Source organism: Peromyscus maniculatus, chromosome 21, assembly GCF_049852395.1.
Source record: "Peromyscus maniculatus bairdii isolate BWxNUB_F1_BW_parent chromosome 21, HU_Pman_BW_mat_3.1, whole genome shotgun sequence".
In the NCBI taxonomy this organism is placed as follows: Eukaryota; Metazoa; Chordata; class Mammalia; order Rodentia; family Cricetidae; genus Peromyscus; species Peromyscus maniculatus.
Genome location: NC_134872.1, coordinates 42973320 through 42987868, shown reverse-complemented (window position 1 = coordinate 42987868; position 14549 = coordinate 42973320). Strand labels below are relative to the sequence as shown.

At 41.9% G+C, this 14549-nt stretch overlaps 1 protein-coding gene across 4 annotated transcripts in view; it reads right to left on the bottom strand.

The window, feature by feature from the left end:
• The window catches only part of Satb1 (SATB homeobox 1), a 94068-nt gene extending 80219 nt beyond the window's left edge, over nt 1-13849 (bottom strand). Inside the window, exon 1 of one of the 4 annotated variants that reach the window (XM_076557536.1) lies at nt 13749-13849. The gene's annotated coding sequence lies outside the window, so the exon portion shown is untranslated. Of the gene's footprint in view, nt 1-7123; nt 7324-13055; nt 13228-13748 lie in introns of those variants that run through there. The other 3 variants (XM_076557535.1, XM_076557537.1, XM_016006939.3) reach the window with 3 other exon arrangements.
• Between the last annotated feature and the right edge of the window lie 700 nt (nt 13850-14549).

Here is a 14549-nt window from a genome sequence, read left to right as displayed (position 1 = left end):
GTGTGTGAGTCGGGCAGTGTTTTAAGATTCCCAGGATGTCTCTGCTAAATGATCAAGTCCGGCATCCACTAACTTAGGTAATATTTTGGAGACGGACTCAAACGGGCCCACTAGGACACTCCTGAACTGCGGTTTTTAACCTAATCCTGGGGACACTTAGACAGGGTTGTTGCAGGTACCAGCAGTGAGTGCTTCAAAACTCAAGTAGATGTGCAGGCATTTGTTTCAAACAGACAGATAAGGGGGTGGGAACAGGATATTAGATCACCGAGTTGGTAAAAAGGGGTCTGCTGTCCGAGGAACCGTGATAAATTAGCATTTGGGCACTTGCTTGAGATTTACTGGGGTGCCAGAAATCCTATGCAGGTATGTGATTTATCATCACAGACATAAGCGACTAACCACAAAATTACATATGGAAGCTCAGGTCTACAGCAAGTCTATTATTTACTGGAGCCAGAACTATCCAAGTTTCCTCTAAATCTTTTTTTTTTTCAACACAGTTGAATGTGATTTTTTTTTTTCCTCCCCTCAAAACCACTATTTAACCTTGAGTGGGCTTTTCAAACAATTGAAAACTTTTCTTTTTTTCTTTTTCAGACTGTCCCTGAATTTTAGCAAAACTGAAGTTTTCATGCTGTACATGCCCTGGATGCCCTGAAGCTAACTGAGGAACACTTCAACATTGAATGGGAACAAGGATCCTTGGGCATCCGGGAGACTCGAATTCCAATGAATTCCAACAGTAACTCTTCCCTTCCTTTAGTCAGGACAGACAACCAGAGTTCTTTAGAGATGCAGATATTATATGTTAATGTTTTCTGGTTTAGTTGCAGGGATGAAGAGCTTGATACCCAGTAATGTCCTTGAGGACATCAGCCAAAAGCAGTATCTGGTGCTGCACTGCCACGAGCCGACAAATGCCACAGGACACTAGCAGAGGATGGTCCACTGTGAAGGAAAGCCACAGCCTGAGACAAATCCTTCTCACTGGGAAAATGATTAGACTCCATTTTAATGCTTAAAATTTGATCAAGCAAAAGGGGAGGTTAATTCAAAAGTAAAATGATATGTGGCTGGTGGAAGGATTCAGAAGAGGTGGTGATGGCTGTTCACAACGTGAATATAATCAATGTCACTGAACTATATCCTTAATGTCATCAAAACGGCATATTTTAGGTTATATATTTACCACAGGGAACAAATTAAAAAAACAAAACAAAACAAAAAACAGCTATTCCTGAGAGCAGCAGAAATATATTGTCATTAACACATCATGCCAGCTTCAGAGAAACAATGAACTCCATGACACTGAACAGTCACCCCTGCACCAACATCCCAGGGCTGTGTTAACAGCCACAGTCCAGTCTGCTAGCGAAGTCATTCACAGGATGAGTGTCTGACCTCAGGATAATTAACCTGGTCTAGTGATCACCAACCAATATCTCACCCATTTTGATGATCCTCCAATGCCAGAGGATACTTCTCTCTTAACATTTTACTCAACACGATATCTGAGCAAAAGAGGAAGAGATAAAGACTGAATGAAACAAAGGAGTACAGTCAGTCCAAAGAGTGTATCGTTTTCAAAAGCCTAACAATTACGCTCACAAAGCAGTACATCTTCCCTCTTGTCCAAGTAGGAAAGTATCATTGTGAGGATAGTATAATGTACTCTACATAATAATCTATAAATTGTTTGTATTTGGAGACTTTAGACTCTATTTTTGTAAAACAAAGTTCTTAAATATAAATTTAATTAGTTTCAAATTTAGTCAGTTCTGATAGGGATCAGGATCAAAGTAGTTAACTTCTTATCCAACAATTATAATCATTCTTTCCTATACTATGCTGTCCTGGATAGAGTATTATATCATCTATTTCTGATGATTTTATATTAGTGATTTTTACATTAATGGTGAAATTTTTAATGAACTGGAAATTAATTTATAAATTATATTTTATTCAAGTTCATATTTATATAGATGTATTTTTCTGATATGCATGACTAAGGAATATTATGTAGTGAATCTAAATTAAAGATATATTTATTATGTGTAAAAGCATTAATTATTATAAATAGCTTTACAATATATCTATAGAAGATCTAGTTACCTGTCTTAAAGGTGCCTTGTTATTAACATGTTTATTGTGAAACTTAATTTATTAGATAACTAGCCTGGGCTATAAATATACATGTATGTATATTATAGCTGATAAGCAAAACGTTTATAAATAATACTATACTATAACTTTAAACAAAGAACTAGAGGGGCTGAAGAGATGGCTCAGTGGTTAAGAACACTGGCTGCTCTTCCAGACCTGGGTTCAATTCCCAGCACCCATATGGCAGTTCACACCTGTTTGTAGCTCCAGTTCCAGGTGGGGCTGACACACTCACACAGAAATACATGCAGACAAACACCAATGTACATAAAATTTTAAAAAAATTCATTAACTTTTTAAAAAAAGAACTAGAGAGCCTTGAGGCTATTTTTTAATCATTTATTTTATTTACTTTTTAAATGTTTTTTCATTTGTATTATACATACACACACATATATATACATACACACACATATATACATATGCATACATATATATATATAGTATACACACACACTCATAACTGTCTGGAAACTACGCTGCTGGAAGATTGGTCAGTGCCAGCTGTTTTCCTATTCCTTCTACAGTGAAGCTATGCTCCATATTCATGGTACATTTTATGAAAATGAAACTTCTTATCTCTCCTTGGAGGTAATTAAGGCCCTTGAGACCAAGTCTTGAGTTCACTTTGTACAAAGGGAATTTATCACTAAAAATTTACAAAGCTTCAAAATAAGTGTCAATGTGTCTTTGAGGCTGGCAAGAGCCACAGTTTAGGATATAAAACCAACTCTTGTGGTATTCTTAATAGATTGAAAAAACTTAATGGTCTGGCCAATATCTAAGTATGTGTAAACATCTATGTGTATATGTATACACACACATATATAATGTACACATGGCATAACATGATAAATAGACAGTTAACACTTTCGTAACATGCAAGAGTTGGTTACTCAATTAAAAAGCGGGAGACCATTGTTTTCATCAGACACCATTTAAGACCCACAGTTGGGTAATGTAACATCCTATTATTAAGCAACTCTCACAGAAAGGGGATATGACACAGTAGAAAACAAGAAGGAAGAAAAGGTAGGGAAAACAGGTATGGGCCTTCCTTCCCATTTCACTGTCCAGCTGAGTGACCACTAGCTAAGCATGATTCCACAGCTGTAAAATGAAGGGACAGAAGTAGATGTTCAGGGCCACATCAAGGTGTCTCTGCCTTTACTTTTAATGTAAAAACTAAGTTCACTTTAAAAGGGAAATAAAGACACAGGAAATTTCTCACATGCTATATTAGATGTTTATCTATATATAAGAGACAGGTGTCAAACAAACAAATTAAAAAAAAAAACCACTAAGGCAAAGAGAAACTTTAACTCACCAGATTCCATCTGTTACATTTGAATTCATGCATAATTGATTATCCATGACTGGTAAGTTCTTTTCTCAGTAGCCGACCACAGTTTTCTAAACATTATGTATTAAATCACTACTAAAGTAGAAGGCATTTCAGAAACAGAAAGGCAGAATAAGAATATTTTAAATGAAAAATTACATGCTGGTTAATAATAATACAGCTGACCTATGTTTAAGGGAGAGAAATTTTAATCATGTGCATATTAAATATTAATAACCTATTCTGTTATTGTTATAATAAGGTTAAGTAGGCTTCACCATGCTTAAGGAAAGCAAGAGAAAGAGAAACACATAATCGTATAAAAGCTGCAAAGACGGGACAGACCTAAGGAAAATGTGTCAATAATAAACAAGAGGAAATGAGAAAGAAGGAGAGGATGAAGGTGGAAGCTAATCTCTATGTGTCATTATGACTGCCAGAGTACTGGCAAAGAAGCAGCATCCTTTTATTTCAATTTTAATCATTTCTGAATTTTAATACCCAGCTCCTTTTGTAATTCTCCTGGCATTCCCCATATGCCTCCATCCCAGCCAAAACACCAGTGTAAATTAAATGGCAGGCAACCACATCACTGATGTAGCCTTCCCAAAGACCCTACCAGGTGACCAAACGCAAAAGAAGGTAAGCCTACCTTACATCCCTCAGGACCTCCAGCCAATTAACTGTCTCACTGTCTGCTACTTTCTTTAATTTTGAAAAGGACAGTGGTTAGGGATGCTACAGAGAGAATCGTTAAAAAAAAATCAAGCAAGCCAGTGGTAATACAATAATCAGTGACCATCAGGGCCTGGAAAAATGAGTTTGCTCTCACTGGCACTAAGGAGCATCACATGATTATTTAATTACAGCTCTAATTTTTGTCTCGTGGATGGCAACATATCAACAATTAATAGGGCAGATAGAGGAGAGTGTGTTTTAAAGAGACAGAATGTGTGTGATAACACTATAGGTCACACAGCAGTGCACCACTTAAAAGAATATTTTTTTGCGTGTAACTAAGTAGGAATGCCTTGCAAATAGTCCCACACATGTTTTCAAAAGATAATAAAATTTTTGAAAGAAGTGTCCTTTTTAGATAATATTCAAAGCATGCCCGTAACCTTTCAAAAAGTTAACGTCCAGCTAACAAGCCTTCTAGTTGACTCTGGGTTAAGTTTTAAGGAATAGAAGGAAATTCTCTCATATAAATACCCGAATCCTATTGTTGGTAAATGAGGTCCATAACTACAGCTCTTTGTCTTTGTGCAATCATCATGGCTGATATCTACTTAATGGGGTCCTGAGAAAGTATCACTGTAGTTGGAAAGAGGCGGGTGGTGGAGACAAGTCAGCCTCGTGCCACTCACCCACACTGTGCTGGGCTCTGGAATATCAGCTAGACCCAACATGGTGGCCCAGCAGCAAATTCAGGGCAGTGCTTTGGGTTGATTCTGGTGAAATTTGTTATCACAGCCTAACATCATGAGACCATGAACCTAAACAGAGACTTAACATAATCCTAAAGGAAAGCTAGGAAGGATAAAACAGAAACTCTAGTACTTCTGTCCAAAACACAACAGAATACATACTTAAAGAAGAAAAACATTCCATAATCTACAAAACTGGGATCATGGGAGGACTAGATGCTCATATAACCTCAACAATAGCACAGCGATAGAAAGAAATGTCTCTTTTTACTCTATGAATCTTTATCAACATGAATTATATTTACTATTTACCCAATTATTAATTTTGCCTTCCTTAAATGGTGCTTATTATATGTAAGACAGAGAACACTAACTGTTCAGTCTCTCCTATTTTATCTGTTACAGAAAGGTAGCTTAACTTAATTCCTTTGTGTAGTTTAATACCTTGTATGATAACAACTATCTACAGTATCTACAAACTTGTCAAAGCAGGAATGCTCCTGTGTTTTTAAATGCTATATTAGGAAGTTACAAAATCTACAAATTCATCAAGGGAATTGTTAACCAATCCATGGGAAGTGTTTAGATATTAAAACTCTGTGGTTTCTGTCACTTAAATGCTGTGACAGAAGCCATAGCTTAAACCTAGATTTGAGATTTAGACAATAAAATCATCACTGTGGTCAGCTGTTCAAATGTATTTTAAGTATTGGGTTTTATGGAATTGAGAATAATGTAAATTGACTAAAGGACACTGACTACAATGATTCCACAGAAATATTTACCAGGCTAAATCAACTCAATAAGCAAGCTTCCACTTGTCTATGTTGGCCAAAGTCATCGGGAAACAAGGGAATGTGGGCATCTCAAAATACAGGATGGGAAAGCTGAAACTGTAGTGTGTGTAGTAACTGTATCCAGTGGCAGGAGTGGAAGCCAAGGAGCCAATGTTAACAGAAAAAAGGAAAAGCAAAGGCACTCCACTGCTTGCAGAAGTTTTAAAATTAGAGTATTTTAGTGAAAACCTTTGATGATTCTTGACCAAAAATGTGACTCCATACATTCGAAAAGATATTTTTCAAGAAACTAGCAAGCAGCAGCTTGTATCCAAGAGTATACATCATTCTTTCTTAACATGGTTGTTAATATACAGTTAACGTGTCTCAGAAAAAGGCTGTAATTAACTGTCTACTGCTCTAATAACACTAATAAGCATACAGTATGATTAAAATACAATGACTCCATACACACTAAGGCTGTCATTTTTAAACTTTTAAGATAATGTTCTAAATTGTTTCTTAGTCCTCTTAAACCATCAAAAAAGTAGCTCGCCTCTCAGAGTTTTGGAAGCATAGTTATTAAAATAGGGTTCCTGCCTCCCACAGACTAGGGAACTCTTCTACCATTAAGCAAGGCATCTATTGTTTCACTTAGGTTATTTAGTGGATTCTACAGAATCTTTTAAAATGTAAAGCGGTAAGCATTTGTATTTTGTCCTTCATTCATTGGTAAAATGTTTTCTTGGAGAAGGATTGGCTTTGCTAAATATCAAAAATCACATAGAATTAATTGTTGATCTCCAATGATTCCCATTGTCTGGTTCACTGGAATAGGAAAACCCGATTGCATTCAACATCAAACAGCTAATTATTGCAACAATATACTCAAGGATATCTTCATTTCAAAAAAAATATCTGCATACAATGACTGTTATTTTATTTATAAAAGTATTACAATGAAATATTTATAACATAAAGCTTGTTTTTACCTTAAAGTCCTTACTATACTAAACATTAAAAGGCCAAACTGTCATTTATACCCTTTTAACAGCACATCATAAACCACTGAGTAAGATTACAGAGGAATCTCTAGCCATCAGCTCTGGCTTCCAGGAAAACTGCATCTGAAGAATTCCCCACTACACAGATGACACACTGTCTTTTCTTTAAATACCTCAAGGAACGAAGGTCTAAGAATTTCCCTCGTGGAGACTACAAGCATATTTTACCCCTCAACAATGAATACCCACTGAAAACTGTCCTTGGCTCTTGGTCCCAAATCATCATGAGAAAAAAGCAATATCCCACAGAGACAAACGCCCATCAAAGCCTGTCAGTCACTGTGGCTGCAACCCTGATTCTCCCTCCACATGGAGCTGAGTGCCTGGAGTAACTTTTCTGACACTTACCCTCTCCAATGCCAGAGGTTGATCTCCAAAGATAGCCCTAGAAGAAGGGTCTTCGATGGGGTGACAGTGCCGAAGTTCTCTCTGGCACACTAGCAAGGCAGGCACATCTCAAATGAGGTGGTTACCAGTTGCCTGGGAAGCAGCTGGACCATGTCTGCAGATCTGAGGGTGCGCCACAAATCAGGTCACAGCTCTGAGTAGAGTCCACCCCCTTCATCTGGGTACAACGCCCTCTACTTCCGGCACACCTGGGTGGGGGAGAGCAGCGGAGGGAGGCTGGCTTAGATCCACAGGCATTCTAGTAAAGTCACAACCAGGTGGAGCCAGACCTCTACCTCTTGTGCATGGGTTGCACCCTCATTACTGGGTGATGCACCCCTAGATACTCAAAAATAAGTGGCTCTAAAATGAGTGATGGCTAAAATAAAATAATATACACTTAAATGTTCTATCCATCATGATCTTCCCTCCCCTAGAAACAGAACAGACTCTGAATGTTTGATTACAAGCTACTTCTCCACCAATTGTCAAATAACTGCACCAAATAAATTCCAGCAGAAAGTAGTGGTATAAATCTTGGGATATCAGTTAACTGCTTTTCATCCCTCAGAACTGAACTAGATCCCTGACTAACTGAATCATATCCTTGAAAGTCCACTGAAGGAGGTGGTTAGAATTACTATTACAAGCCTTCAGACAGCAACAACTGTGCAAGTGATACAGAATGACTTGAAGGAATAAAAATAGGCCAATATGCTAGAGAAACGCTCTACTACTAAATCTCACCCGGAATACATATACACACAATCTGTATCTATTTACTCTAAAATGGAATATCTGATCTTTAAAAAGACTTAAAAAAAATAAACAGCAAAAGGTACCGTTGGCATAAGATCAAAAGTACAAAATAATGTGTATTAATGTGTTGATCACACTATGAAGACATCAAGTTTAAATAGACTCACCATTGAGAACAGCAGTTAGCAATGATATATAAATTACCATAGGAGATTCTTTTTCTTTGGGAGAGTGGAGGGAAGGAGCCTTGTGTAACAGATTTGATTTACACGCTTGCTGTATTAAGACCATATTCTGTACTGATGTCAGTAGAGAATGTGGTTACAGATTGACAACTGTACAGGCAATAAGCTTGAGAGATCCTTAGACAGTTTAAACAAAAATAAGCCATTTCTCAAGCTGGTCATGAGTTTGGGCATTCAACTTTAGCAGGATGTTAAGGCTTCAGAGGGACCCTGAAAGACAGGGACCTTGAATTGACGAAGTTAAACAAATATATTCAGTATTATAAAATAAAAGTGGCAACAACCCTTATTTTGAGGATGGCAGATTAACAACAGGAAAAATAAGAAGACAAGAGTATGTCTAGAGGGAAGCTAAGAAGCGACCACTCAACCAGGAGGCCCTACTTTAGAGGCCTGTTTGCAGAACTCCATTAAAAACTGAAACATTCTGTCCAAGAACTGGAGAGGAAGAGCCCGCATCACAGGCGTGATCTAAGAATCCGATAGTTTGATCTATTTGGAACTTTGTAGAAAGTTAATTTAGTAAACACATGCTTGACTGTGCTTGAACACATCTGTCCAGGGGATGCCTCAGGATGACTGTGCTCAGTGGCGTGCCAGCGTGCTGGGAGTTTGACGCCGCCGCAGTGGGAGTGCAAGGAAAAGTGCCCCACATTCCTCCCAACTAGTGTTCACATGGCAGACATGAGAAGATGGAATGATTGTTCGTTAAAGTTTTGCTACCAGGGAATGGGAAGAAAAAACTGCTCTCGACCCTTTCCTCTCAACCAGGAAGAGTGAATCCCTGGGTTACAACCCAGGTAGATATTAAAATAGAGACAGAGCCGTTATTTAGTGGTGACAGGAATATAAATACGTGCACTAACCTATAAACTGGTATTTACTTCAGGAAGGTAAGTAATATTTTTCCTCTGATTGCTGAGCTGTCAGTTTAATGCAGCGTAAATAAACAGTAGGTGCCTGCTAGCTCAAAGTAGGAAGTGCTCATTGCACACGAGGAGCAGATTACTGAAGCCTGGTGCTCATCATGCTGAAACATAACTTTCATTTTACCAGAAAATATACCCTACTGTGGGTTATTTTTCGTGCCTGATCTATTAATTAACTTAACTCTATTCTGCCAAAATGTAAATTAATTTGTAAAAAAAAAATCACCACAGAGTTTTGGAATATGAAAACCAAATCAATTTCAAAAGCAAATACTAAAAATGAATGCTTCATATAATAAGCATAAGCTATTTAAAGGCAAAAAGGATAAAGAACATATTTAAATAACAGAACTGAATAACCTGAGTTATTTACTTTACTCAAAATCTTCCCTTGCTAATTAAAAGCAACTGGCACCTCTAATATTCTGTCACCTTATGCTAGTGTGGTCTTTTCCATATACATGCATAGTTTGCTCTCTGAAATGTCTGAAGGGAAACCATTTATAGGAACTAAGCTGTAGTTCTTATTTCAATAGGAAGAGCTCCGATTACACCGGGGAGAAGCCAGGTCGGAAGACCCTTCCTAGCAGCCTTTGTGTACACTGTGGTTTTCTTTCTATTCTATGTATGGCACAGAGCTACAGCAATACATACCAACTGATTTTCCCTTCTATAGATAGTTGCTGAGAAAAATATTTTGTGGCATCATTTTAAATGAGAATTCATCTAAAAAGCATAAAAGGGCACTTGGCAAGGTCTTCCATGTAAAACATGAACACAATTCTGATATCCAATCAATAATTTGCAAAGGAAAAAAGGAGGGTTTTTTTAAAAGATAGAATATTTTTGCATTCAACTATAATGTCTAGACATAATTAGAAGATTGATTTAGTCATATGCATTTATGTACTTCATCAATTCCAAGTACTAATATAATATTAATTGCAATCATCCAAGATAACATGTATGGAAGGAATGATGTGTTTATAAGCAGGGCCTATCTATGTATGTCCTGTTTGGAAATTTACAGAGCAGGTGAAAACCACTGGAGTGCTTTAGAGAGTCCCTGTTATACACCCATGTTATGTTTAGCTTAACACTGTTTGTAACCAAAAGATTTCTACAATAATGAGGAACAGGTGCCTGTCACCTGACCTTTTAGGCCTAATTTACAACCCACAACCTGTCACATGAAAAAATAAGTGAAATTCCCTTCTAGATTTTCAGACCTCGCTAGTTTAATGTGTTTCTCAGCCATCACTCTGCAGCAGCATCTTGTTCAGTCACAGGTTCATATAGCTGGCAACAGACTTCTTTGCAGAATAAACTAATATTCATTTTGTTGTTGCTCTTGTTTAAGATGCTGGGAGACAAAGGAACTACTTTTGTAGATCATCGACCAAAGAAGAATATATTAATTTATTACAAGTGAACAAAAGACATTCCTGTTGAATACTTTTACATACAAAGAACTATTATTTATTACATATTTCAGCTTGTGGGAAAGTAAGGAATGCATTGATTCTGGAAATAGCTATGTGGATTTGGGAAGTTCTCTAGGTCTTTATCATTGTTCTCCTCCCCTACCTCGCATACATTTAAAGAAGCAGTTACTTCAGGGAGGAAATCCCTATTTGTTCTTTTTTCATCCATCATCTGTATTCATTATTCAAAAAGGAAAACAAAATTGAGCAGTGATTTTATTTCTCTTGCATAACCTTGTTACATGTAGCCATATTCAAATTTAACAATGCTTTGTATTTTATTGCTACTGTTTACATATTATGTATTACATATGACTGAACAACTCTACATTTAAAATATTGTTTCCATTAGAAAAAAATGAACTAATAAGTGTCAAATGGAGATGAAGAATAAACATACTTGGTATATTTATAAGAGGGGGTCATTTAAAATGCACACAAATAGGATGAATATTTTGCTACTGTTACATGTTATATAGTATGCACACTGCTTAAAGTGTATTTATTTAACAATGCCCTTAACCAAGTTAATTAAAGTATTTCTGCCTGGTGACTGTGTTAAAGCTTAGGAGGTAGTGAATGATGCCGCCAGTTACTTCTGCTAAGTTAAGTTGAAATTAAGCACTTATTATAACCTTTCCTAACAATGTGAGAAAGACTGAGTAAATATATTAAATTTGTTTCACAACAGATGCTTGGGTTGTTAATATTTAAGATGCCTATTCATGCTATTCCTGTCTGCACATTTGTCAAAAATGTAAGCTTGAATGCTAATGTTTGCCAGCAGACTGGAGCAGCCAGTCTATGCACTTACTACTGCTCTACTAAAATAACATGCCATAGAAATAAAGAACCGCTGCTAAGTCATACCACAAGTTCTACATGGGAGATTCATAAAGGTTTTGAGAACCAACACCTCAACCCTGGCTTTCCTCGGACTTAAAGTATGGTCATGATTTATTTATTTATTTATTTATTTATTCATTCACTTATTGCATGGGAATCTGACTACACAATAAATCTCACTCTTTCAGAAAATCCACTTTGGATAAGGTGTAAATTTAAGTAAAGTTTGGAAGGCTGAGCTACTGTCAGCAGCCCAAACACTGTAAATGCCAGGTACTACTTAAGGACAAAACCTGAATCCTAGCAGAGACCCTTACTCTTGCTCAATCATCCCCTCCTCTGTCTTCTTGGGCAAGTCCGATGCTGTGGCCTCTAAGGATACAAACATGGAACTCCAGGCAATCAATCGCGAGCAGATAGGTTCTCTCCAGGGAACTAGATGTCTTTCCTGTCCCTATGACCAAGTGAAATCCAAGTCGTAACTCTGGGAATATGGTATGCCTCAGAGAAAGTTCTCCCAGGAAGGGCATAGAGATCAAAGTTGTCAACCGGGCATTTTGAGAGATGACCCGGTGGTTGACATCTTGTTAAGTACAATCTAGCCCTGATGGAGGCCAGGGACAAAACCTACCCTGAGCTCTACGCTGCTCCCCCTCTCTAGGTGTTCTGGGGTCATCCCAGAAGGGACTTTTTTTTAGCGCCTTTTGCCTGGTACACGCACGTGTCACTCTCCGGACCTGTCACCTACCTCCTCAGTTCCTTGCACCCGGCTCTCCAACCCCAGTTCGGCCTCCCTGAGAGCTCTGCAATGGAGGAGCACTGGAAAAGGCCGCTTCTCTCTAGTGTGGACCTTAACAGGGAACCGAGAAGTTGACCCCAGTGCTGCACCTGTGCGGCCAAAACCCCAACTAAGACAGCACGCATGTCTTCCCAGCCTCCCGCCCAAGCCCAAGCCCGAATCACCCTCCAGGGCCGACCCGCGATCGCCCGCGAGGGCTCTACAAGCGCTGTACTTCGGCTCTCAAACTCTGGGCTCCAACTTAAGCGCCCAGCGCCCGAGTGGCTCCCGGGATAGAGAAGTTGCCACAAACTTCCCGGGCCCCTCTCCATCTCCTCCCGCCACCAGCCAAGCAGTGCTGGTCGGCATAGGACAGGGGGAGACGGACCAGGATAGGATGCTAAGTGAACTCCAGATCCAGAGCACGACCTTTCCACTCCACCCGACACCTCGCCGCCTTCCCGGCACCAGGGCTCACGGAGCGGCTCCCTTTCCCCGCTCGCCCGTTTAGGGCTTCCCCACTCCGCCTTTCTCCTCTAAAGAGGGCCGTCCCCACGACCTGGACGAAAGTGTCCAACTAGAGTCTGCCAGGCAGGTGTGCGAGAGAAGCAGGACACCAGGAAAGTACGCATCCCGGCCATGTCCCTCACTTCACCAGCCCAGTCCTCCCGAGTGCCTGCGCGCGCGCGAGAAGGGCCAGCAAGACCCCGGCTCGCAAGGGGCGCAAAGCCGCCCCAGCCGGGGCCGCGGAGAAGTTTGGATCGGTTCCGCATCCGCAGAAAACGGAGGCGAGCCGAACAAGAGACCCAGAGCGTGAGCAGCACCGGCAGGGAGCAAAGGAGCGGGACTCACTCAGGCGTGGAACCGGGGCAGCGCGGGCCAGCGGTGCGGGCCGAGGCCGGGTCGGCTCCCCGCGCGGGCGCGCCGGGCGGCGGACTTCCCGGGCGGCGGCTGCAGCTGCTGCCACCTCCCCGCCGCTGAGCTGCGGCCGCCGCGGAAGTTAATGGCAACTTGACTTCAAGTTGTCTTCTCTTCCCATCCGAAGTGGGCGTTTAAAGGGGGCAGAGCGCGGCGAGCAGCGAGCGGGGAGCGCGCGGGGCCGAGGGGGAAGGGAAGGGGCGGGGGCGGGGCGGGGCGCGGGAGGGGGCGCGGGAGCCGCTCGGAGCCCGCAGTGTACAAGGCTGAGCGGGCGATCGGGGCGCCCCCCCAGAGTCCCCCACCGCTGCCTGGGGGGGCGCGCGTGCGAGGCGCGCCGCGCACTCGTCGCTCGCCCGCGTGGGGGGCTCGCGGACCCCGCAGCGGGAGCGACCGGGCCGGGCCTGCCTCCCCCGTGCCGGCGGCCGCTTCTCCCCCTGGCGGCGGGATCCTGGGCGGCCGGTGGCTCCGAGAGCGCGCAGTGGAGCCCGAGCCGAGCCGAGCCCGAGCCACCGCGGCCGCCACATCCCCGCACGCCGCCCGGGTGCGGGGTCGCTGCGGGAGAGCGGCCCTGAGCGCCGCCAGGGTAAGTGTGGGCGCACCCCGGAGCCCCACCGCCCGGGCCCTCACCTGCACTGCCCTGGCCGCGCACCCTGTCGCCCGCTGCTTCCTCTTGTCGTTGTTTGCCTGGGCTTTGGGGGTGCGGAGCGGGGCACTGGTGTGTGTGCCAGCGGAGGAGGAAGTCAGGTGAGAGGCCCTGAGCACCCACCCCCCAAGCCAGCTTGTGTGGGGTGTGTCGCTCCCCAGTAGGGGCACGCGGGCCAAGTTTTTCCCCCTCTTCAGTGTTTGATGGAGATCTTTCCTAGAGGGGGCCTCCCTTCAAACTGATGGGCTCTCCCTTCTTCCCATCCTCTTCTCTCCGGGTATCCCAGCCCTGGAGCTCCGCACCCCAAGTGAGGAGCACGTAGCGGACGGAGGATGAGGGAGCCTTTTGCAGACCCTCTTCTCCGACCCAACCGTTTGTATTAGTGCCATTTTTCTGTCGGCAGCTGTAGGTCGATGCAACCCACCAACGAGATGTTTAAGCTGATGTCTGAATCACCTCTGCCACCACCCACCCAAAACATGGGGCAAAGGGGACAAGAAATGCGGATTTCATAGGAAGAGAGGCAGGGCCCAGGGACCATTCCAAGCGGAGAAAATCCAAAGAGCTCTGAAAGATCAAACTAGCTGGAGGCTCGGGACCCCAGCTAAGGAGAAACTGGACTCTGTTAACTTTAGCCCACTCCCCGGCCACTCCTCCCACCCCCCAGTTCTAAAGCAGCTATCAACTAACAGGTCTTTTGTTTCCTGTTGTGTCGCCTTTGAGAAATTTGCATTGAATATGACGACAGAAAATTACTACTGTTTACTCAAAGTTAAGGGGGTTGC